General features: G+C 36.9%; 1 protein-coding gene across 3 annotated transcripts in view; it reads left to right on the forward strand.

Moving 5' to 3' along the window:
* FRYL (FRY like transcription coactivator) overlaps positions 1 to 25,183 on the forward strand; it is a 264,481-nt gene that overhangs the window by 52,418 nt on the left and 186,880 nt on the right. The window contains exon 3 of one of the 3 annotated variants that reach the window (XM_025290069.3): positions 22,046 to 22,176. The exons of the other annotated variants lie outside the window; for them this stretch is intronic. The gene's annotated coding sequence lies outside the window, so the exon portion shown is untranslated. The remainder of the gene's footprint in view (positions 1 to 22,045; positions 22,177 to 25,183) is intronic. 3 annotated transcript variants of the gene reach the window in all.

Here is a 25,183-nt window from a genome sequence, read left to right on the forward strand (position 1 = left end):
GCTACATAATATCTCATTGCATGAATAAAAAAGACATAGCTTATTTAACCAATTTTCAGTTGATGGGCATCTGAGTTGTTTCTAATTTTTTGCAAATAGCACTGCAGTTGGTAACTTTATTATCCATATATAGATCTTTTTATGTTTTTGCCACTGTATATTTGGGACAGATTCCTGGATGTGGTATTGCAGGATCAAAGGGAAAATGAGTACACAGATTTATAGATATTGACAGATTTATCCTCATGAGAATCAAATCTCTTTGTGTACCCATCAGTAAAATATGAGAGTGCCTCTTCGTGTGTGTGTGTGTATATATATATATATCAGATCAGATCAGTCGCTCAGTCGTGTCCGACTCTTTGCGACCCCATGAATCGCAGCATGCCAGGCCTCCCTGTCCATCACCAACTCCCGGAGTTCACTCAGACTCACGTCCATCGAGTCAGTGATGCCATCCAGCCATCTCATCCTCTGTCGTCCCCTTCTCCTCTTGCCCCCAATCCCTCCCAGCATCAGAGTCGTTTCCAATGAGTCAACTCTTCGCATGAGGTGGCCAAAGTGCTGGAGTTTCAGCTTTAGCATCATTCCTTTCAAAGAAATCCCAGGACTGATCTCCTTTAGGATGGACTGGTTGGATCTCCTTGCAGTCCATGGGACTCTAAAGAGTCTTCTCCAACACCATAGTTCAAAAGCATCAATTCTTCGGCGCTCAGCCTTCATATATATATACAGAATACATATATATACACACATATATATGCATATATATACATGTATGTATATATAAGGTTATATATATATGTAACCTTATCAATAGAATATATTGTGAGAATTTTTTTTTCGTCCTAATGGAATCTCATAGTGTTAATTTTCATCTCTCATTATGAGTCAGATTGAATATCTTTTTTATAATTTACAGTTTTATATTTACACATTTCAGAACCATTTCCATCAACTGTGGATTCTTTTAGACATAACATAGCATGTTTATCTTGTACACATTAGGCTGAGTATCTTTTTTATATGGGTGAGAAGCATTTGCATTTCTTTTTTTGTTAACTGCCCATTTCTTTAGCTCTTTTTCTATAGGTTTGTTGGTGTTTTCTATTTTACAAGCTTTTTACATCTTTGGAATATCCACATTTTATCCAGTTGTTTCTTCTTCCTACCAGTTAAATAGAGATATTCTCTATTCTGCTTTTCCATATTCTCCCTTTAGCTTGTTTTGTTTTGCTTCTCATCCTTTTCTATTAATGTTACATTTTTTTCTTCTGGCTAAACAATTATTTAGTATTTAATGACTCTACTTCTGCAGCTCAAACCTATTCCATGATTTCTTCAAATTCAGCATACCTCAGATAGAGTTCGACTTTATCCACAAACCTGATGTTCCCTTTGTCAGGTAATGGCATTACTGTTTTCCTCCTTGGGAACTTGAAGCAATCTTCTGTGATTTACTTATTGTTAATTCAGCAAGTATTTGTTGAGTACCCACCAAGTGCCAGGTACTGGACTAGTCATTAAGTAATTACAGTCCTAGCTTTCAGGTAACAGTCTGATGTGGGAATAGCTAGTAAACACAAACCCATGTCTAAACAGGTAGTATGTATTTCAAGAGAGAAGTTAAGGGTGGGACACATGATTAGATTGGAGAGTTTAGGAATAGTCTTTTGGAGACAATGACTCTTTTTAAAAAAGATTTATTTATTTTATTTTTTGGCTTTGGTGGGTGTTTGTTGCTGTATGCAGGCTTTCTCTAGTTGTGATGAGTAGGGGCTGCTCTCTAGTTTCAGTGTGAGGGCTTCTCATTGCGGTGGCTTCTCTTGTTTTAGACTCTAGGCATACGGGCTTTAGTAGTTGCAGTGTGGCCTCAGTTGTTTTGACTTGCAGGCTTTAGACTCTGACTTCAGTAATTGTGGTACACCAGTTCTGCTGCCACCGCATGTGGGATCTTCCCAGACCAGGGATCGAACCGGTGTCCCCTGCATTGCAAGGCAGATTCTTAACCACTGGGCCACCAGGGAAACCCAAGGAAGTGACTTTTAAACTGGGATTTGAAGGCTTGGCAGGGTTTACCTGGTGAAAAAAATTGGAGTTCCAGGTATAGGAAACAGCATGTGGAATGATCCTGAGGCACAGGAGAAGTTGAACTAAATTTTAGGAAATGAAATGGCCCATTTGGCTGGCATGTAGGCAGAAGAGGTAGAGAGCTATGAGGTGTGATCTGATTTACTTTGTAAAATGAGGTTGAGGGGTGCATGCAGAAGTTGGTTAGGAGCCCGGTTAGGAGGCTCTGGTGGTAGCTGAGAAGTAGTGATATCCTGTTCATTCTTCTGTGAAATTCTTTCAGTTCTATACCTTTAGTGCTTTGTTCATTCTGCCCTAATTCAAAAAGTCATCTCTTGACTGGTCTGATAGGTTTTTATACAAATTGGTCCCACTCTGTTTTAGTTTCTGTTCACCATCCAGTCTGCTTCAAAAGTGAAGACATCACAAGTCTGTTCATATCACTTTCTTTCTTGAAAACTCATGGTGGCTTCCTGGTATTGTTAATTTTATGTGTCTACTTGACAGAGCTGAAGGACGCCCAGAGAGCTGGTTAAACATTATTTCTGGGTGTATCTGTGAGCATGTTTCCAGAGGAAATTAGTGTTTAAATCACCAGTGTGGGTGGCTGTCATCCAATCATTGAGGATCCAAATAGAATCAAAAGGCAGTGGAAGGGTGAACTTGTTCTGTCTCCTTGGGGCTTCCATCTTCTCCTGTCCTCAGACGTTTGAGTTCTTGGGCTTTTGGATTCTGGGACTTATACCAGCAGCACATCATCCTCCTGCTCTCCAGGTGGCTCAATGGTAAAGAATCCACCTGCCAATGCAGGAGACACAGGAAACGTGGGTTCAATCCTGGGTTGGGAAGATCCTCTGAAGGAGGAAGTGGCAACCCACTCCAGTATTCTTGCCTGGAAAATCCTGCGGACAGAGGAGCCCGGCAGGCTACAGTCCATGGAGTATCAAAAAGTCAGGCATGACTGAGCATGCCGCACGCACATCACCTTCACCCCCCAACCCCAAACCCTTCTGGCCTCAGACTGAGAATTTTACCATTAGCTCCTCTGTATCTCAGGCCTTCAGACTCACAATGAATTTTATCACTGGTTTGCCTGGGTCTCCAGCTTGCAAATGGCAGATCATGGGACTTCTCAGCCACTGTAACTGTGTGTGTATGTTAGTCGCTCAGTTGTGTCCAACCCTTTGCGACCCCATGGACTGTAGCCCACCAGGCTCCTCTGTCCATGGAATTCTCCAGGCAAGAATACTGGAATGGATTGCCATTCCCTTCTCCAGGGGATCTTCCTGATCCAGGGATCAAACCCAGGTCTTTTTGCTTTCTAGGCAGATTCTTTGCCATCTGAGCCACCAGGAAAGCCAGTTATAATAAATATCCTCTTATATATCTATTTTTATCCCATTGGTTTTGTTTCTGTGTAGTCTGTGAAACCTAACACATTCCCTCATTGTAGACAAATGAAAGCCCGCCTGAAATTGAAGCCTTTATCATTTTCTATAAGCTTTAAGTTCTGCTCCTTTGAGACTACTTCTCTTTAGAAGATCAAGACTGGTATTTTTCTACCTCTTTTTTTTTAACTCATCTTCATCCTTGTCATGATATCTCTGCCTCTTGAACCCTTCTTCCCCCACTCTCTTTTTTTTTTTTTCCTTTCTCCTATAGTCTCCATTTATATCCCCTAATCCTTCTTAAATCCTCTCAGTCAGGTTGGCTTTTAACTTTTGTTGATATGCTAGTTCTAAGATTCATCATAGCCTGTGTAAATATTAGAATTATTTTTGTATTTATTTGGAGTGCAACAAATTGTGTATATTTCATTTTTGTAACTGATAAGAACTCAATAGATATTTGTTGAACTGTAGGAGATTAGGGAGCTTTCCATGTGCTAGATCCCTAACTGAAATCTCTTATAAAAGAGGTAAGTCTCAAGTACAAGTTTATAAATATCTTGTATTGAACCTTCAGGGAGTGACCTCATTTAGAAATAGTAAGATCTGACTTGCCTTTTGAAACAATCTTTACAATTCAGTGAATATTGGGTAATCCTTAAACTCTTTATGGTAGTTTGGCAAAGAATGTTTATATGATAATATCAGAGAATTCTTATGATTTACTAGGGTGTTTAGAACACAAATAGACAATTTCCATGACAGTGAGGAGTAGCCAATAAACTTCTGACTATGTAGCATATCTAAATGTACCTCTGCTTTTACCTGAGGAATCTTTCTGACTAATTGTCCATGGGGCCAACTTCTTTTTTCTTTAATTAATTTTTTAATTAAGCTTTTTATTTTGTATTGGAGTATAGCCAATTAACAATGTTGTGATAGTTTCAGGTGGATAGCAGAGGGACTCAGCCATACACGTACATGTATCCAGTCTCCCCCAGACTCCATGTGGCCAACTTCTGACCAGGTGTCTTGCTAGGTTAAATACAGTAGTCTTGCATGTTGACTGGGCTTCCATGGTGGCTCAGCTGGTAAAGAATCAGCCTGCAGTGTGAGAGACCTGGGTTTGATCCCTGGGTTGGTAAGATCCCCTGGAGAAGGAAACAGCTACCCACTCCAGTATTCTGGCCTGAGAATTCCACAGACTGTGTAGTCCATGGGGTCGCAAAGAGTCGGACACCACTGAGTGACTTTCACTTTCACTTTTGTTTGTTGACTGAGTTTAATATACTTGATTCTCATATGTGATTTTGTTTATATTGGGGCCAGCCAGCATGTTCCTTTTTTGAGGAGAAGGATACTATCATTATGTATTCCATCTTTTAAAATTATAACAAGTTTTCTTTTCTTCCTCTCTTATTCTCTCCCTCCTTCCCTCTCTCCCTTTCTTTCTACAAATGAGGCTAAGTTACTTTGTGTGAGTTAATATAGCTTAGTATTGTGTAACTGTGCTACATACATTGTGTTGCCTTCTCATACGAGGTCATTTCTCTGAACTTACAATGGAAATGGGGTTTATACAGATTTGTCTTACATGTGACTTTTTGGATATAAATCTAACTTTTAAGTCTCTTTGGATCACCTCTTGAATTAAATGACTATTTTTGTCTTCTAATATCGATTGGTGCAATGAAAGGGATAGGAGATTATAATTTTGCTTTCATACTAAATGGAATTTAATTTTGCCATTGGGTATGCAGTAGATACTAAACCTTTTAAAGCTATTTTTAAATTAAATTTCCTAAAGTCACATTTCAGATTTTTGTGTTTCAGCAGTGTTAACTAATGGGAAGTATTTTGGTTGTATTATTTTAAGGTAAAAATATCTTAATGGAAGTTTTAAATGAGCTTGCTTAAGATGAAACTAGGACAAGTTTCTGGAATTTGAGTTTTAAAAAATCACCATGAAATATCAACTAGGGTAGGTGATTATAGGTAAGAATCGAATTATCATTTGGTACTGTGATCTTCAAGTTTAGAACGATGAAAGATTTTACTTTTAAAACTAAATACCTATAAAACAAAAAACATTTCATGTAGCTCATGGTTTGACAGGTTTATGAAAGGCTTGAAAGATAAATTTGTCATAGGTAAAATACTGCATTATCCATAGGATTTATGTAACTAAGTAAATGAAAGTGAAAACACCTGGTGAGGTGGGAGAAATGACTCAGTTCCTCACTTTGCACTCTCCACATCTTATTTCCTTTCATTTACAATTTTGCATGAATATTACAGCTTCAAATATAATCATAACATTAATTCAGAGGCCTGATATATTAAAGGATAAGCTTTTATTTTATAATACTCCATTTTTACCATATTGGAACTTTCTGGAACACTCTCCTTCTAGGACAGTTTAGGAGTGGTTGTGTTGTTGTTGCTTAGTTGTGGCCGACTCTTTGCAACCCCCTGGACTGCAGCACGCCAGGCTTCCCTGTCCTTCACATCTCCCAGATCTTGCTCAAACTAATGTGAGTTGAGTCAATGACACCATCCAACCATCTCATCCTCTGTCATTCCCTTCTCCTCCTGCCTTCAATCTTTCCCAGCATCAGGGTCTTTTCTAATGAGTCAGGTAAGTCTAATGAGTCTTTTCATCAGGTGGTGAAAGTATTGGAGCTTCAGCTTCAGCATCAGTCCTTCCAATTAATATTTAGGACTGATTTCCTTTAGGATTGACTGGTTTGATCTCCTTGCAGTCCAAGGGACTCTCAAGAGTCTTCTCCAACACCACAGTTCTAAAGCATCAATTCTTCAGCATTAAACTTTCTTTATAGTCCAACTCTCACATTGATACATGACTACTGGAAAAACCAAAGCCTTGACTAGACTGACCTTTGTCGGCAAAGTAATGTCTCTGCTTTTTAAATACGTTGTTAAGGTTTGTCATAGCTTTCCTTCCAAGGAGCAAATGTCTTTTAATTTCATGGCTGCAGTCACAACCTGCAGTAATTTTGAAGCCCAAGAAAATAGTCTGTCGGTGTTTCCATTGTTTCCTCATCTATTTGCCATGAAGTGGTGGGACTGGAGGCCATGATCTTAGTTTTTTGAATGTTGAGTTTTAAGCCAACTTTTTCACTCTCCTCTTTCGCCTTCATCAAGAGGTCTTTAGTTCTTCTTTGCTTTCTGCCATCAGGGTGGTGTTATCTGCATATCTGAGGTTATTGATATTTTTCTCAGCAGTCTTGATTCCAGCTTGTGCTTCATCCAGCCCAGCATTTCTCATGATGTACTCTGCAATTAAGTTAAATGAGCAGGGTGACAATATACAGCCTTGATGTACTCCTTTCCCAATTTGGAACCAGTCTGTTGTTCCATGTCAGGTTTATAGAGCTGGGTAAGTCACACCACACAACTAGTTTCTTAAGGTTTATGCCTTATTCATTGTTTGTGTCCTTCACTGTCTAGCTTGATAATATAGTCAGGCTTAGTGAAGGTCATAGAACTATGTCTGTTTTCATTTATTATACTGTACCTGGTGTTAGGTTTCTAGAAAGGCTAAAGTGTTTTCTTTTTGTCTTTTTACTTTTATTCTGATACATTTTCCAGTTAGCATTTATATCTAGCTTAGTATGATGGGAACATGTATTATTATTCTTAACAATAAGAGCATAACCTGAATTGGGAAGTTGGTCCAGAGTCAACATTCAAAAAGTATAATTCCAGTGACCTCAAATCCACTAAAGTGAGCTAGAAACTAAAAATTCTTGCAAGGTAGAGCAAGAATAAAGGAAAAGAGGCATGCAGGGACTCAGCAGGAAAAGGATGATTTAAGTGGAGTGGAGGGAAGTTAAACCACAGACAGAGCAATTGATACCTGCATGCTTCGTCAGGTTTCCCCTATAATGTAAAAATTGTGGGCAGAGCATTTTGCAGCTGATTGAGTTATCACTGTTTGCTGCTGCTGCTAAGTCACTTCAGTCGTGTCCAACTCTGTGCGATCCCATAGACGGCAGCCCACCAGACTCCTCTGTCCCTGGGATTCTCCAGGCAAAAATACTGGAGTGAGTTGCCATTTCCTTCTCCATATCACTGTTTAAACTGTGATAATTAAAATTTATAATTAAAAGTTAACTTTATCAAAGTTAAACATCTTTGGGAAAACATATTTTAGGTTAAAGATTATTTTGAGAATTCTGGTTGAGGCAGAGAAATGTCACTTTCCTTTAGAAAATTGTTCTTGGACCTTTCATTTAATAGGGAGACATTAGCAGAAGAGGATTGAATTTCATCTTAAATGAGCATCCCTATGACTTGTTAGCCATGATATGATTTCTTCCTTTCTCCCTATTTTTTACTTCTGATAAGGCAAATTTATTCTTTCTTCATGAAATATTTAAGGTAAATTATGTGTTAATTATGCTTAATTATCCTTTTTTGAGAGACCTCTTGCTTTTGTTCTAATGTTCAGAATCAGTATAAAAACACTGAAATCATAATTGCATTTTAATTTGAGAACTTTTATCTTGAATAACTCCATATAAGAACTTATTCTTTTAAAATATAGAAGAATCCAGATGTGCAGTTTTTCTCATTTTATCTGCTAGTTGTCAGTTTCCACAGCTGCATAGTTGAACATTTATAGAAATTATAGGTTTGTTTGGGTTAAAACGAAGTATGTTCAGCATCTAACCCATATTTTTCATACATAGGCAGCTCTTAGTGATTAGTGATAGTTATTGATTTCAATTTCTAGGGCACCATTTCTTAGGGTGCAGTGAATTAATTCTGAATTCTACCATCCCATGTTTGTAATTTGTTTAGACTGACTTCATCATTGTGGAGAATAAAGCATATTGGTGGGGTGGGGGTTTTTTTGTGTGTGTGAGTCCTTTTTAGAGTTACTGGATGTACTGGAATGTGAAGGATTAAGCTCTGTGGCATGTTCTATATGGTCATTCATAGTGACCAAACTGATTTGGAATGTTGTTTTGTTGCTAACTTTGAAATGTGTTATTTTCTGAACAGAGAATGTTGATCTGAACAAATTTCTTATTATCCTTTATAAATATCTAGAATGAGATGAATTGTCAATCAGTGTAAATCTTATCTGACTCAATACTTTCTTTCATAAACACAGGGAGGAGGCAATCCCAGGGTAACCTTTCGGGAATAAAAGACAGGCGGTTCAGTTCAGTCACTCAGTCATGTCCAACTCTTTGCAACCCCATGAATCGCAGCACACCAGGCCTCCCCGTCCATCACCAACTCCCGGAGTTCACTCAGACTCACATCCATCGAGTCAGTGATGCCATCCAGCCATCTCATCCTCTGTCGTCCCCTTCTCCTCCTGCCCCCAATCCCTCCCAGCATCAGAGTCGTTTCCAATGAGTCAACTCTTCGCATGAGGTGGCCAAAGTGCTGGAGTTTCAGCTTTAGCATCATTCCTTCCAAAGAAATCCCAGGGCTGATCTCCTTCAGAATGGACTGGTTGGATCTCCTTGCAGTCCAAGGGACTCTCAAGAGTCTTCTCCAACACCACAGTTCAAAAGCATCAATTCTTCGGCGCTCAGCTCTCTTCACCATCCAACTCTCACATCCATACATGACCACTGGAAAAACCATAGCCTTGACTAGATGGACCTTTGTTGGCAAAGTAATGTCTCTGCTTTTGAATATGCTGTCTAGATTGGTCATAACTTTTCTTCCAAGGAGTAAGCGTCTTTTAATTTCATGGCTGCAGTCACCATCTGCAGTGATTTTGGAGCCCCCAAAAATAAAGTCTGACACTGTTTCCTCTGTTTGCCCATCTATTTCCCATGAAGTGATGGGACCAGATGCCATGATCTTCATCTTCTGAATGTTGAGCTTTAAGCCAACTTTTTCACTCTCCACTTTCACACACAAAAGACAGGCATTGCTGTGCAATTCAGAGGGTATGTGGTATCACCCAGCTTTGGAGCCTGTCACAGTAGGAAGTCATATTTCAGAGACCTACAGCAAAAAAATCATATTTATTAATCATGTTTATTAAGCTTTAATATGTCACTTAACTGGCTCTTCTGTCAACAGCTAGCCAGTTCCTCAGAGCAAGGCAAAAAGCCATTCATGTAGTTGTGGATTGTAGCTCCAGTTACTCCCTGGCAGTGGAGGCTGTGAGCACCACTTCCTTGGCAAAGTCTTTCCTGTCCCATCCTGCATTTAAATTGATGAGTGACTCCCTTGTACCCAATTGTTGCTTGAACATATTTAAGTAACTTCTCTCAAAGCATCTAAAAAGGGTTGTCCCAGTATCTCTCTTGCAACTGGCCTGTAAGCTCCTGGTTGGTTGCAGTTGCATCTGTGTTAGTGTCACTTAGAGCAGATTCTGGAAGCTCAGGGTGGATCCATGGTCTGTGTTAAGTGTCCATCCCACTGTGGCTTGTGGAGACTCCTCAACATTAACTGGTCCAGTTATCTTGTTCCAGGTGCTCTCTAGTTCTTCAGTGAAAAACCTCTACAGAGGCTTATTCTACCCTGAATCCTGTACTCCAATTCTTATTTCTTTCTCTGCTGCCAATGCAAATTCTCGATTTCCTTTATTTCTTTCAAGGAGCAATTCAAGTTTTTTTTTCATGAAGGTTTTTAAAGGTATGTTTAATTTTAGTAGTAATTAAAATTCAGAAATCCAAGAATAAGTGAGAAGTGTTAACTAGAACTGCAAACTTAGAATTGGCCTGTTAAAATACATTATACTTTTTTTTTTTTAATATCCCCAAAGCAGCATTTTTATTTACCCACTGAATTCCAAAACATTTAATTTAGAAGTCTGGCATTTTGTAATCACCCATCTTGATTGACATGGGCTGACACACATGGCGGTGTCAGGATACACAAGGACAATAGCCAAAGAGTTAAAAAAATAAACCCATGATTCTTAAACAATTGCAAAAAAAAAAATTATACTTTTAAGTAACAAAAACATATTTGTAAATACTTTCCTCTTAAAAACCAGAAGTTATGTTAATTTTGGTAAAATTCTAAATTTTTTTCAAATTTAATTCAGAACCTTGGAGAAATGGGAATTTGGACTAAAGCTTATGGAAAGAAATCAAGAGGTGTGTTAAATTTTCAGGTTGTCGTGAAAAAGGTGTCTTATTGCATCATATGTCATTTTATAACATTTTAAAAGGGATAAAGATTGATCTTATTGTCCTTATTTGTAAAAGGATTTATTGGGATTTAAAATTGGAAGTCATACATAGACTCCTTTTTCATCTTTCACCCACTTAAAATAAGCCATCATAGTTTATTGAAAGTTAATGTGTATAGGAAAACTCTACAATGTCATTGACTTTTTTTTTTTTGAGAAAACTGTTCCTTCTTAGACAGAAGCAGAGGAGACTGTTTGAGCCTAGAACTGTTAGACTTTAGAATGCTAAAAATCGTGGTTGAGTTATCAAAGTTCTACATTTTCAAGTACTCTGTTGTTATTTTTCTTCTATACTGGGGCCATTGCTTATTTCTTTGTTCATTAATAGTGTCATTAAGGATGCAGGGAAAAAAACGTATTATTGAAACTAAAAGCAATTTGATTTGATTCTGAGTTTTAGAGTAATTTTATTATGAATTGTTTTTAATACCTTTATGAACGAAATAGCATGAATATTAATAGTAGTTTTGTGACATGTATATTATCTATTACACATATACTGCTACATGATATGTATATATATTTTAACAGTTTTATGCTTGTGAGTTTGTAAATAATATACAATAGCATTGATTTTACATTTAATAGAATGTGGAAAACATACATTTAAAGGACAGAAACTTTTATGTTTATGCTTATTTTGCATATTATTAGTTGAACTTAATCTTTATTTAGTACTTTATTGTTTTTAGGAAAGCTGGCTTGCTAGGTGCTGTGGGAGATATAAAGTGAATTTCTTGCTCTTTAGGGATTCGTAATCTCGGTGCTCTCAGAAGCACAAAATTTTAGAACATGATGAGATTTGAGAGATTCTCCTCTCGTGGGTGGCCAGTTGTGTGTGTTTAAGTAGCAATCCTTTGATTCTTGCCCACTTCAGTGTCTCCTGCACCCTGCTCCCCATTCTCCCAGATAAGTACTGATGCTATTTTCTGTACAGGATTGAAAGGAATTCTTCTGCTCTGTTTGGTAAGCAGGAGTAGTTACAGGCCATTTTTTGGTTTGTTTTGTTTGCAGGCCAATTTCTTAGTTCAGTATTTAAAACTATGAAGTCAAGATTATCATTTTAGTGACTAGGTAGGATAGTGACTAGGTAGGAGGCTATTAAAGTGTATTGCAAATGTATCAAATGTATCCTGTGGGTATATTTATATTGGCATGTTATATAAAATGTATTAAAAGTTCATTTATGCAAAATTCTGTTTTTTTTTTCAACTGCAGTGAGAGAGTTTAGAAAACATGTGTCTAGTCTGTCTGTTTCTTCCTTGCTTTAAACTTAGGGAACAGCCATTGATCCTTTTATCACTGCTGCTCCTGCTGCTAAGTCGCTTCAGTCGTGTCTGACTCTGTGCGACCCCATAGACAGCAGCCCACGAGGCTCCTCTGTCCCTGAGATTCTCCAGGCAAGAATGCTGGAGTGGGTTGCCATTTCCTTCTCTTTTTATCGCTAGATATATTACTTAATTCTTTTTGCTATGCTCTTTTGTTATCATGACCTGTCTCCAAGATAAAGTGTTTTCTACATAGTTAAAAATATATACATTTTCCCACAGTACTAAAGATGTGCAGTGAGGTAGTATTTTCATTACACTTGCATGCCTCTGGGTAGAAGTAAACACTTTGGTGGATCTAACTGTTAAGCTGCAAGTATTGTTTATGATGTGCCTAGCTTGGTACCAAGATGTGATTTAAGCACCAAGAGAATTTGGATTATTTAATGCTAGTACATAATAAAACTACTTATCAAATATTCATGTGGGCACATACAGAGGCATAGTTGTATTCTTGTAATGCACAATATAAATACTAATATTGTCTTGGAGAATCAGCATGGTATGCTGAAGCCATGGTTTGGAAAAAGGCATTGTAGTATGTTTTTATCTGTGGGAATTACTGGCAAGTGTAATTGAGAGATTCTAAATACTGTAGTTGTTTACTTCACTTTTGAATTTGGCTTAAATATTTTTGGTCTTATATTTTTATAATCATTGAATTATGGTAGAAGTTTATAATTGTTTTGTAGATTTTAATTTATTTCTTAAAGATTTATTTTAAAAACAATTTCCCCTTGAAGATATTTAATATTTAAATATTTATATAAAATAGAAAATCTATATAAACATTTATAGATATTTATATATTTATATACATATTGTATTTAGTATTTAAATATAATGATAAATTTTTAAACAGAGATTAGTGGAATGAATGTTCATATACCTATTCTTCAGCTTCAACATTGATCAGCTCTTTGTTAATTCTATCCATTCCCTTTCCCCAATTCCCACTTACTTTGATGCAGTTCCTCTGTCATACATATCATCTGTAAATATTTTAGGTTGTGTTTCTGAAAGACAAGGACTTCTTTTTCTAGTCATACAAAGTAGGTTCTTAAGAATCTTTTTGAGGAATGTACTGAAGTTATGGACACTCAAATTGTGTTTGGGATGTTAGAGTGATATAAAGGAAAAGTGAACTTCTTTAAATAGAATAAGGAAAAAGAGAAACACTTGACAAGCAATTGTACCAAAACACAGCAGAAAAGTTACAATGAAAAAGCCAGTTAATATCTTTGAAGTACCCATGGAAAAAGGAGAGAAATTGGCAGCTTTGAACACTTAGTATGTGTCTACATTCTATAGAGGTCAGTAGGAAGTAAGGCCAAGTGTATTTCATACCATTTGAGATAGAAATTCTGATTTTAGACTCTTTCTTGAGGGGAAAATCAAAGATGTGTACAGAGACTGCCAATCAGGATATTCATTGCAGTTTTATTTATAGAGTGAAGAACTGAACCTTATGTTCAATACCAGTGGAATGATGAAATGCACATACTATATCTATAAAATTTTACAGTATTTTGTGACCAGTAGAAACAGTAAAACTTAACACCAATTGTATAAAATGTTGAATGCATGTTAAAAGATCTGAAAAAAATTAACCCGGATATTTACATGAATTAATAGTGGTCATCTCTTGGTATTAGAATTATGAGTAACTTAATTTCTTCATTTCTTTTTTTAGAAGTATTACAGATTTTATCTATCAGCATATGGGATATGAGTTAGTAAATAATAATAACTTTTGAGTACTTATGTCAAGCACCATTTAAGCACTTTTCATCCAAAAGTGAATTCTCATGATAGCCCTGAGAAGTTTTTATTGTCTTTATTTTATAAATAAGGATGTGGGCATAGAGACATTGACTGCCTTGATAATTTGAGTCTATCATTCTAAGTTTATTCTTTATTTCTAAATGTAGTTTTATCTCCAGTAATTGCAAAGGTACTATAAAGACTTTTGTTTTTCTACTTATTACTTAAAAATATATAGTGAATATTATGGCATATTAGTAAATGATTTTTAATTGATGGCTAACATTTCATCTAGTGACTATACCATGATTTTTTTTTTCTTCATTGTCTCTTTTTGTCCTGCCCCTCCCCTGCAGTATTATGCTCATAGGAATAATAGTACAATGATACCTTTGTGAATAAATCTGTCTGCATTTCTGATCATCTTCCTAGAAAAAGCTTTAGAAGTAGAATTATTGGGTCAAAGAGCATAGACATTTTAAAGGCTTTTGATCCAGTTTATGAGGCTGCAGGTAACAGATGATCATTCTTTCTTAAATTTAGAGAAATTATTTTGGTGCTATAAATTTCGCAGAAATAGGTCAGCTAAACATCAGTGGGAGTTTGTGCTTTCATAGTTGCTCTTATAAAAGCAAGACCTCTCTTAAGTTTACAGACTATAAACAGAGAAAAAGAGAAAAGACACACTTTGGAGATGAAATTGTGGCCATTTACTTGCTCTGTGATCTTGCCTAGCTACTTCTTCATTTTTCTGAATAACTTAAAATTTGGATTAGCCTTGAGACCTCTTTACTATCAGTTGTTTCATATAACATATAAAATATATACATCATATTTTCATAATTTTCTTTAATGTTTGGTATTTTAGGACCTTAGGATCATAATTAGGTAGAGTAATTTCCAGTGTATAATTTAAAAAAATTATAGGTATAAAATGGTCTTCCCTGGTGGCTCAGAGGTTAAAGAATCTGCCTGCAATGTGGGAGACCTGGGTTCAATCCCTGGGTTGGGAAGATCCCCTGGAGAAGGAAATGGCAACCCACTCCAGTATTCTTACCTGGAGAATCCCATGGACGGAGGATCCTGATGGGCTACAGTCCATGGGGTCGCAAATAGTCAGACAAGACTGAGAGACTTCACTCACTCACTCATAGGTATAAAAAGCATAAGACATTGCTTAGAGACGGTAATAACCTTAGTTTTAGATGTTGTATTTTTAAATAAAAAGCTTTTTACTAGTGGATCACTCTCTTTTTGTGAAAAGCAAGAATAAAAATTTGGGGGTCATTGATGATTTCTGTTAAGGTTAAAGCTTTATTGTGGTTTCTCTTGAGCATAAATATCTTCATGCAAGGACTGTGGGTGACTTCTGTGGAGACTTCAGCTGAAGAGTTGAGCAGGGGGAGTGGGAATTTTAACTCAAGAAGGTCCAGAGAATAAATAATGAAATCAGAAAGCTTATTTATGAAGTTACTGAAGAGGTTAGGATCAGTTTTCTCCTGGAAAAACTAAGATCGATAAAGGATACTCTGTGTCAGTAGTCTAGAAATTTGTTTGAGGTACAAATAGAATAAATAGAACACATTCTATTGAAATTTGAAGGCTTTAAGCATTTTAATGGGTAAGAAAAAGCACAGTCAGTTCTCTATCTCTGTATCTTCCACATCTACAGATTCAACCAACCTTGGATTAAAATTATTCAGAAAAAAATTCCAGAAAGTTCCAAAAGGTAAAACTTGAGTTTACTGCTCACCAAAAAATTAGCATTTTATTTATAATTATTTACATAGCATTTACCTTGTATTAGGTATTGTATAATCTAGAGAGGGTTTAAAGCATAAAGGAGGATTTGCATGGGTTATTTATACATACTGTAAACTTCTATATAAAGGACTTGAGCATCTGATTCTTTTGGTTTCCACAAGGAGTCCTGGAACCATTACCTCCTGGATATAGAAGGATGACTGTATTACTTCTTAATACTATGAATAGTAAAATTATGACACTATCAACTATAAACGGCAGACGGAAAGTAAGCATAAGGAGGGTTTTTATCAGGAATTCTTAATCCATAATTAGTAATTGGATTATAGAGGTTCATAACCCTGCAAGATTAGCTGTGTTTACATTTTGGAAGGAGAGGCCTCCAACACTTTTTTCAGATTCTCAAAGGAAGGATTACAAAAATTTCAAGCTCCTACTGGAAGGTAAGCCCTTTGAGCCTAGGGATTTTTGTCTGTTCTGTTCACTCCTCTGTCCCTTATTCTTAGCACATAGTTCTGCTCAATATTTGTTAAAGGTATGATTTTTATAAATTCATATGTGGCATACATAGTTACAGCAATGGATTTTTAGAAATTAGGGATGGGAGAAAATTCCAGATTTAGTGAGGTGATGTCTTACTGGGCTGTTTCTACATTTGTCCAAAAATTTTCTTCTTATTTAAGTCTAGATAAGTAGGTAGGGCACTTATATGATAGTTTTGTGATCTAGTTCTTTGTTTTTTTCCTGTGCCAACAGATATGCTGTTGAATGGGTTAGAAATGCTATAGAAATGTAATGCTGTAGAAATGTAAAAGGAAGATTATTCTAAACAATACATGTTCATTCACCAGTTTACTAGAAAATGTACTTTGGGGCTGTGTCTGTATGATTCAGTGAATGAAACTGTTACAGAAAGCTTCCCTTTGAATTTGTGAATGGAAAAATTTCCTAATTGTTTTCATTAAGACAAGTAGTATGATTATAACTGCTATTTTTTCTAAAAATGTAAAATCAACAAAATATAGAAAAATTTACCTGCAGAGAACATTGCTTTATCAGCAAGAGATTTAGATTTTTGCAGTGAGCCCAATTATTCTAGCTCAGTGCCATTATACAGCACTTTTAGCAGGTGATATTGTGTGATCCATGATTGCATTAGTCAGCATCGTAAGTTTCCATACTTCTTGAAAGTTGAAATTTGGTAGAAGGTTAAAAAGAATGGCAGAAGATTAAAATGCAGGTTTGTTTTAGATATTGTAAAAATTAAAACATTTATAGAGTAAGAGAAAAAATGAATTTCTAAAAATTAGTGCAGTGGAGTCAGTGTTGATTTATGAATCATTAATTTTCTTTCTTAATTAAAGGGATGATTATAAATTCTTTATTTTAATAAATTTTGCCAGTCAGACAAAGAGGATAATTTGAATAATTATTTGCTGCCTACACTTGAGTATTTGTGCATAGATTTTTCACATCTTCCATAATCTTTGGCAGATTAAAAAAAGTATTTCATTTTCCATTTTCCATACTTATTTTGCCATTATAGATAGGAGCTATGATTATTCTAATTTATTTGAAAATTATTGCATCATTTTGGTCTTTTGCATCATTTAAAGAGGTCTTCCAATATTCACAATAATTTTAATAGAAAGAGAAGTTTTCTGTTATAGATTTCATATCTTACATTGTGGTTTCTTTCTTTAGTTGAAATATTTAATCTTTAGGTCATCACACTTTCCAGTATTCAAGTGTAAGTACAAAATATATATTAAAGTGAAATTTAGGATTTCAAGTTGGAATCTATGAAATAATTTAGCTTAGTCTTTTGACTCAGTGGTATAACCCTTTCGGAGAAGGCAATGGCACCCCACTCCAGTACTCTTGCCTGGAAAATCCCATGGATGGAGGAGCCTCGTAGGCTGCAGTCCATGGGGTCACTAAGGGTCGGACACGACTGAGTGACTTCCCTTTCACTTTTCACTTTCATGCATTGGAGAAGGAAATGGCAACCCACTCCAGTATTCTTGCCTGGAGAATCCCAGGGACGGGGGAGCCTGGTGGGCTGCCGTCTATGGGGTCGCACAGAGTCGGACATGACTGAAGTGACTCAGCAGCAGCAGCAGCATAGCATTGTGAACTGTGGTGTTGGAGAAGACTCTTGAGAGTCCCTTGGACTGCAAGGAGATCCAACCAGTCCATTCTGAAGGAGATCAGCCCTGGGATTTCTTTGGAAGGAATGATGCTAAAGCTGAAACTCCAGTACTTTGGCCACCTCATGCGAAGAGTTGACTCATTGGAAAAGACTCTGATGCTTGGGAGGGATTGGGGGCAGGAGGAGAAGGGGACGACAGAGGATGAGATGGCTGGATGGCATCACTGACTCGATGGATGTGAGTCTGAGTGAACTCAGGGAGTTGGTGATGGACAGGGAGGCCTGGAGTGCTGCGATTCATGGGGTCACAAAGAGTCAGACACGACTGAGCGACTGAACTGAACTGAACAATCTTTACCTAAAAACTCAGCAGGAACTCCATTTCTTCATGAAGAAGCTTTTAAATGAATTATATAATAATTAAGTTATTCTTTTTATTATATTGAGCTCAAATCTACCTTGTGCTTAGAACCATAGCTTCTTGTTCTCCTTTTCAGATTATGAAGTATTCCAAGCCTGTAAATATTGAGAATACTTACATTGAACATCACTGAAACTCATTTTTTCTTAATTTCTGCTCTATTTGTTCAAGATTATAATTTTCTGTATCAATGTATATCAGATATTTTTATGTCAGGTGTTTTACTGCAGTTAGGGTACTTTAGATTTGTGGCCTTTCTTTTCTTCATTATTCTTGTAATCCTTTTCAGAAAGGAAATGAGGTTAATATGTTACCTGAGCACCTATTCAACTTTCTCTTTTACTTTCTAGACTAAAGTGAAGCAGAGTTGTCCCTGAAGGACCTCATTTGCTCTGAGAATCCTTCCAAGCGCCAGAGCTGGGCCACTGTTCTCTTTATTACACATGGAAGGTCCTAGATCATTAGTCTTATTGCTGATTTAAAGCCTTGAATCTTTAAAGCTTGTGCTATTTGACTAATTTACAGTCTTCTTTTCAGTGTTGTCAAATGCCATCTGACCTCCTAAGTCACTCTTGTTAAATACGAGCTTATTCTTTTAAAATAAGAAACAACAGGATCGGTCATGTGCGTACCACGACCGCAGTTACCTGACCTCTCTGACCTTGACCATCTCAAAAGTAGAGTATAGAAGTAGTACAATTTATTCTTTTCAGGACTTCCCCAGTGGTTAAGTCTCTGCCTTCCAGTGCAGGGGGTGTGGTTTAAATCCCTGGTCAGGAAACTAAGGACACACGTGCTGTGGAATGTGAACGCCCCCCAAAAAACTACTCTTCTTATAGATAAACTATTCTCCAAATTAATCAAGTGAAATGAAAATAAAAGTTCCATTTTAGGTAGTCTATATGGAGAGAAGGTAAAAGTACAATTGATCTGCCCCCACCCCCTTGCCGCTGCAAAAAAACCCCATTACCACCAACAAAAAAACTCCAAACTGCCCCTGAACAAAACAAAAATAGTATAAATTTCATTAAATACAGACCAGTGCATGACTGCTCTGCTCACTCTAGGCAAGAAATGATATGCTGTTTGTCACATAAGCTTTATTTGCTTTGAGGGAGAAATGATTACATGAACCTAAGATAACGTATCAAAAGTTATGGTGGGATTGTAGATACCATGTTGTTAGTTCAGTTCAGTTCAGTCGCTCAGTTGTGTCCGACTCTTTGCGACCCCATGAATCGCAGCACGCCAGGCCTCCCTGTCCATCACCAACTCCCAGAGTTCACTCAGACTCAACATCCATCGAGTCAGTGTTGTTAGTAGATGAAGAAATATTTGGTAAAATTTGGTAAAAATTCCATAAGTCTGAATGATAATTGATTATGAATGAGTACATCTATATTAAAGTAATATTTTCATATTTACCAGTTTTGGGGCTTCAGAGATTTGGTTTTAGTCATAATTTATTTGATTATGTGTTGTGAATAAATGACATATTTTTATATTTTTCTAACTTGGCTAAAGGAATTTCAGATTAAGAAGTTTTAAGTACACAATTAATATTTTAGGAAGTAATTCTTTCTTTTGGGCTGGGAATTAAATTCATTAAACAGGAAAATAGTAAGAAACAGGATGTGATTTAAAATGAGGTTGATTTGTGGTTCAATGACAAATTAAAAATGTGGCCTATTTAACTTGAAAAATGCCCAACCTTTCATGGTAGTAAAAACATGAAACGTATATGATTGCATGTGAGGCCTTATATGTAGGATAACTCCTTCTGGTCATTGGTTTCATTCTTAGTAGTCATCAAAATATTACATATACAGTATAGTAGTTCATAATCCAGGACCTGCTCAGAGTTATTATAGTTGGACTTTGAAAAATGTGTACCGTAAACAGTGTCTGCAGATGGGATAATATTAGGCCTAGTGGATATATGAACTATTTTGCAAATCTGATTATTTTGGTGAATAAAATGAAAATGGATTTAATTTATTATTGAACAGTTAGGGTATTGATGTATTTGCTCAATTTTTGGCTAGTAAAAGCTTTGTTTGTCGCTGCAAAGAGAAGAAGGGAAGGGGAAAAAAAAACCAACTGTAGATTAAAAGGGATTTAGGAGAAATGGTAACAATTGCCCGTATGGATTTTGTTTAGCTTTGAATTAGACACTTATGAGACAGTTGGAGAAATATGAGCACTGATTGGTAGTTGATGTAATAAATAAATTATTGTGAGCTAATGGTAGATATTACAATTATATTGCCTTATGTTTATAAAGCAAATCTTTGTCTTAGAAAGAGACATACAGAATGGTCTACAGATAAAGTGGTATAATGCCTGGAATTTGCTTCAGAATGACTCAGAGTGGTGGGATAGAGGTTAAGGGGTAGGTGAAGATGTAAATGCAATAGAATTTGCCATGAGTTGATAAGGGTGGGTTCATCATAATAGTCTCAATAATTTTGTATTAGTTTGAAAATTGTCATAATAAAAACTTAGAAAAAACATAACACTAATTGAAAGAGAATAACTGTAGCACCTAGTTGCTGAGGTCCAGCCCCAGCTGATCCAGGGTATTCGAAGGGGAGACGGTGTCGGCGACTATTTATTTATTTATTCATCAAAGATATAAAGAATGATAGAATGAGGATAGCTCAGTAGGAAAATTCAGTGGAGAAAAGAAGCTGAGTAGCTTGGTTTATGCGGAAAATCAATATAACCTGTGACACCAGGTTAGCTCTGACCACGGAGGCCGCAGGCACCCCCTAGAATAGCAGAAGGTGCCCCACCTTAGACACCTTCTCAAGTGGGTCTTAGAAGCCCAGGCAAATAAATGGTCACAGAGGATATTCACGCTCCAGATGGAGACTCAGCTGGAAATTGAGGGGAAGAATGACATGGGGAGACCAAGCTTTGGTGAGCAAGGCCCGTAGCTTTATTTTCAACAGGGGCTTTTATACCCTAAGTTACACATAGAGGATAATAGGGGATGCAAAGTCAGCAGTGTTTGATCCTTATCAAAAACTAGGGTTTCTTTCCTGCAAATTTATCATATACAAATGGTTTAGGTGATTTACATCATCTTCTGGCCAGAAGGCCTATTAACATTTTATGACTCTTGACAAAGACTTATCAACAAAGACTTATTTTCTCTAAGAGTAATTATTTTAAGGTTTGGTGCCATCTTCCAAAGATAAAATTGCATTCCTATAGGGCGGATGTGTAATGGGTTTACAACAAAGGAAAGAATTTATTACCTTAAGGGTCTAAAGTTGCTAGCACCAAGGCCACTACTTATTTTTTCTACATACCAACTATATTAATTAATACACATTCAAGGATACAATTCAGGGGATGTGGAAACTTGGCAGCAAGCATTGGCTCATCAATGAAATCTTTTACTAGCTTTATTCTGACAGTTTCTAACTCTCTGAGAGGCTCTAAGCTATTTGAATATCTTAAGCTTCCCGTGCCTCTCGAGGCTGGGAGACTGTAAACAATCGTATGCATAGCTGTAGGAGTCCGGGTAAACTTGTCAGGCGAGTTAGAGAGCCATCTGAGGGGTTTGGATTTAAACACTCCTAATTGCCGAGGAACTTTATTAATTGGAGCTGTAAGTTAACTCTTCGACAGAGAGAGCGAGATGGTGGTGGGGGACAGCCCCCAGTAAAGTCAGAGGTGAGAGCACAAAGCAATAAAGTAGGCAGACTCTGGTTTTTTGGGGGTAGATGCTCGAGAATATCCAGGGGGACTCCCAAGGCTCGATCCCGCCTTTGCGTATGCCGAGCCTCCTTCCTCATGACCTTTGTCACGAGTGGAATGCCTCTCGCCGGCTCCCAGCACGTAGTGACCCTGCAATATAATATATTCATAAGTAAGGGTGGATGTGGGTCACACACAGATGTACTTATTATAAACATGTCTAATGTATCAATCTCATATTTTGTTTTTCTTCAGAGCTGAAGCCATTTATTTAATCTTGGATGATTAACACCTAAATGCTTAATTCTCAAAACTGCTCAAGAGTCCCACAGCCAGGATTAGATGATCCAGCTTACCACCAAGAAATTATTGTCTTGAATTCCACGGTAAGATTATAATAAATATTCTAAAGGTGAAATAGTGACTTACAGGTCTCAAAAGATTTTTAAATGCTGTCTTTGAGTGACTAGCCCTGTTAGTTATAATTTATAACTGTTACAATTTCTTAATTCTTTAACCGTTATAGCAAGAGTTCAAAGTTTTGATAATCAACCAAAGATCTTAGAAATAAATAGCTTTATGGCATTTCGCTGTCATAGATTCAGCTAGTAATGGATATTGCAGGCCCATGCTTTATCCCTCGCTGTTATGTCTCAGGGACGGTCCTCCAAAAGCTGACACTGAAAAGGAGTTTGGCTCCTAGATGTTTATTAGGAATCCACACCTGCAAAGAAAGGACGTTATTGGACAGAAGAAATTGAAGCATATTGCAGGCTCAACAAAACCTTGGCCAAGCCAAACAGGGAGTCTTGTAGTTGTGAGAGTTAAGCTTCCTGGGGATGAAGATAAATCCTTAGTGCGTTCGCATCATGCACAGGCTATTAAAGAAGCTACTCAGCAAACATTTGTTGAAAGAAGGAAGTCTGAAAAAAATCTTGTGGTCTCTCCTATATCACCTAATCCTTGCCCTTTCTTTTTCCAACTGAAAGTGTAGTTTAGAACAGTGAGGTTAACAGTGACATGCGTGGTTGTCTTGTGTATCGTGAACAAACATGAAGGTAACTTGCCCTCATAATCAGCGTGTGTTTGTTGCACACTACTGTATTCCTGGGCTCCACAGATAAGGAAGACCTACAAAGGGACCTGAGAAAAACAACGCACATAAGTTTCAATGTGCTGGCTTCTCTCGTAGCTCAGTTGGTAAAGAATCAGCCTGCAGTGTAGGAGATCCTGGTTCGATTCCTGGGTTGGAAAGATCCCCTGGAGAAGGGATAGACTCCCACTCCACTATTCTTGGGCTTCCCTTGTGGCTCAGCTGGTACAGAATCTCCCTGCAATGTGGGAGACCTGGGTTCAATCCCTGGGTTGGGAAGATCCCCTGGAGAAGGGAAAGTGGAGAAGGGAAAGGGCTACCCACTTCAGTATTCTGGCCTGGAGAATTCCATGGACTATGTATAGTCCATGGGGTTGCAAAGAGCTGGACATGAGGGACTTGAACTAAGTTTTAAAGAACAAGAGACCATATCAGTAGAGAGGAAATAAACAAAAGGACAGCATGAATCTAGAGGGTATATATTAAGTGAAGTAAGTCGGGCAGAGGAATACAAATACCATGTGATTTCACTTATATGTGGAATCTCAAAAAAAGTAACACACATAAATCCGAAATAGCTCATAGACACAGAGAACAAACAGGGGCTTGCCAAAGGGGAGGGCATGGGGATATAGGTGAGATAGGTGAGGGAGATCAAGAGGTACAAATTTCTAGTTATAAAATAAGTCATGGAGATGTAATGTATAGCATAGGAATATAGTCAGTAATATTGTAGTAATGCTGTGTGTGTGACAGGTGGTAACTAGACTTACCATGGTGATCATTTCATAATTATCCATATGAAAATGTTGAATCACTATCTTGTACACCTGAAACTAATATAATATTATAAGCCAGTTGTCCTTCAGTTTAAAAAATATGAATGAGGTGGGATGGAAGAAACAAAAATAAAAACCTGGGAAGATACAGGGATAACTTCTAGGTTATTAAAGGACATGGATTATGGTTCTGACCAGTTTGTTTTTGCAGTGTGTTGGCAATAGGATGATCACATATGAATTTTTATCCTTCTGTGCTCCAGGGTTAAGAGAGAATCTACTTCTGGGAAGGATTTTTTTTAAGTCAGTGTTTCTTTCTAGTTGGTATAGTCTTGCTTTAGGGCAAGAAACTTTAGTCCTTTATTTGACTTCCTTGTTTTTTTTCCCCTTCTTTTTACTGTAGAATTCCATGAGAGAGGATTTGTGTGAATAAATCCTCTAAATTTCCTCTGAACCTTTATAATATGTTAATGCTTTATGTATAGAGGATTTTTACTTAATATCTTTTAAGTGAATGAAATAGAGAATAATTGACTTCCTTATTAATGTTAAGGATTAAAAACTCATCTATTCAGACCCTGGTGGCTCAGATAGTAAAGAATCTGCCTGCAATGCTGGAGACTTGGGTTCGATCCCTGGGTTGGGTAGATCCCCTGGAGGAGGGCATGGCAACACACTCCAGTATTCTTGCCTGGAGAATCCCCCTGGACAGAGGAGCCTGGTGGGTTATACTCCATGGGGTTGCAAAGAGTCAGACATAACTGACTGACTAAGCACATCACAATTCAGACCAGAAATTTACTTGTTTTTATATTACAGCAATTTCCTTGATATCTATGTAGACAACTTTATGCTTCATCTTTTAATATATGTAGATCATTTCTCTTCCTACTGAGTGCTGGAAGAAAAAGATTGTGTTTCACTAAATGAATCAGATTTTTTTTTTCTCTGAAGTGTGTATCCTTCGAAGTTATCAATTTGACTACTTAGGGAAGTTTATCTTATCTGTTCCTTTTTGTTTGTTTTTGTTTCTTTCTTGGTCACTTAGTAACCCCACCAGAGGGCAGGCAAAGAAAGGGAGAAAAGAAGATATTAAAGTGCACAAAGTCTTATTTAGTACCTTTCACTGGCACATTTTATCATGCTTCTGGATTACAATAAGGCAGTAGGATCAGTTACTTTTGCTATTTTAAAATATTTAATAGGATGCTTAGTTATTTGGAAATAAATTATGTAAGGTTGATTACTGGGTTTATTGAATTAAATATTTATACTTTAAACTCTTCAATTTTATTTTCTTAGATTCATATATTTTAAATTATCAATTTTTTTTTTAGTAATTCATCCCAAGATTTCCTTTGCTACTGTAGATAACTTATGATTTTAAGATTATAACTTATGATTGATTATAATGAAGTTTTTTTGGTGTGTGTTTAAAAGTACATTGGTACAAATTGGTAAAGAATCTATCTGCAATGCAGGAGACCTGGGTTTGATTACTGGGTCAGGAAGATTCCCTGG

Source organism: Bubalus bubalis, chromosome 7 (assembly GCF_019923935.1).
Source record: "Bubalus bubalis isolate 160015118507 breed Murrah chromosome 7, NDDB_SH_1, whole genome shotgun sequence".
NCBI lineage: Eukaryota > Metazoa > Chordata > Mammalia > Artiodactyla > Bovidae > Bubalus > Bubalus bubalis.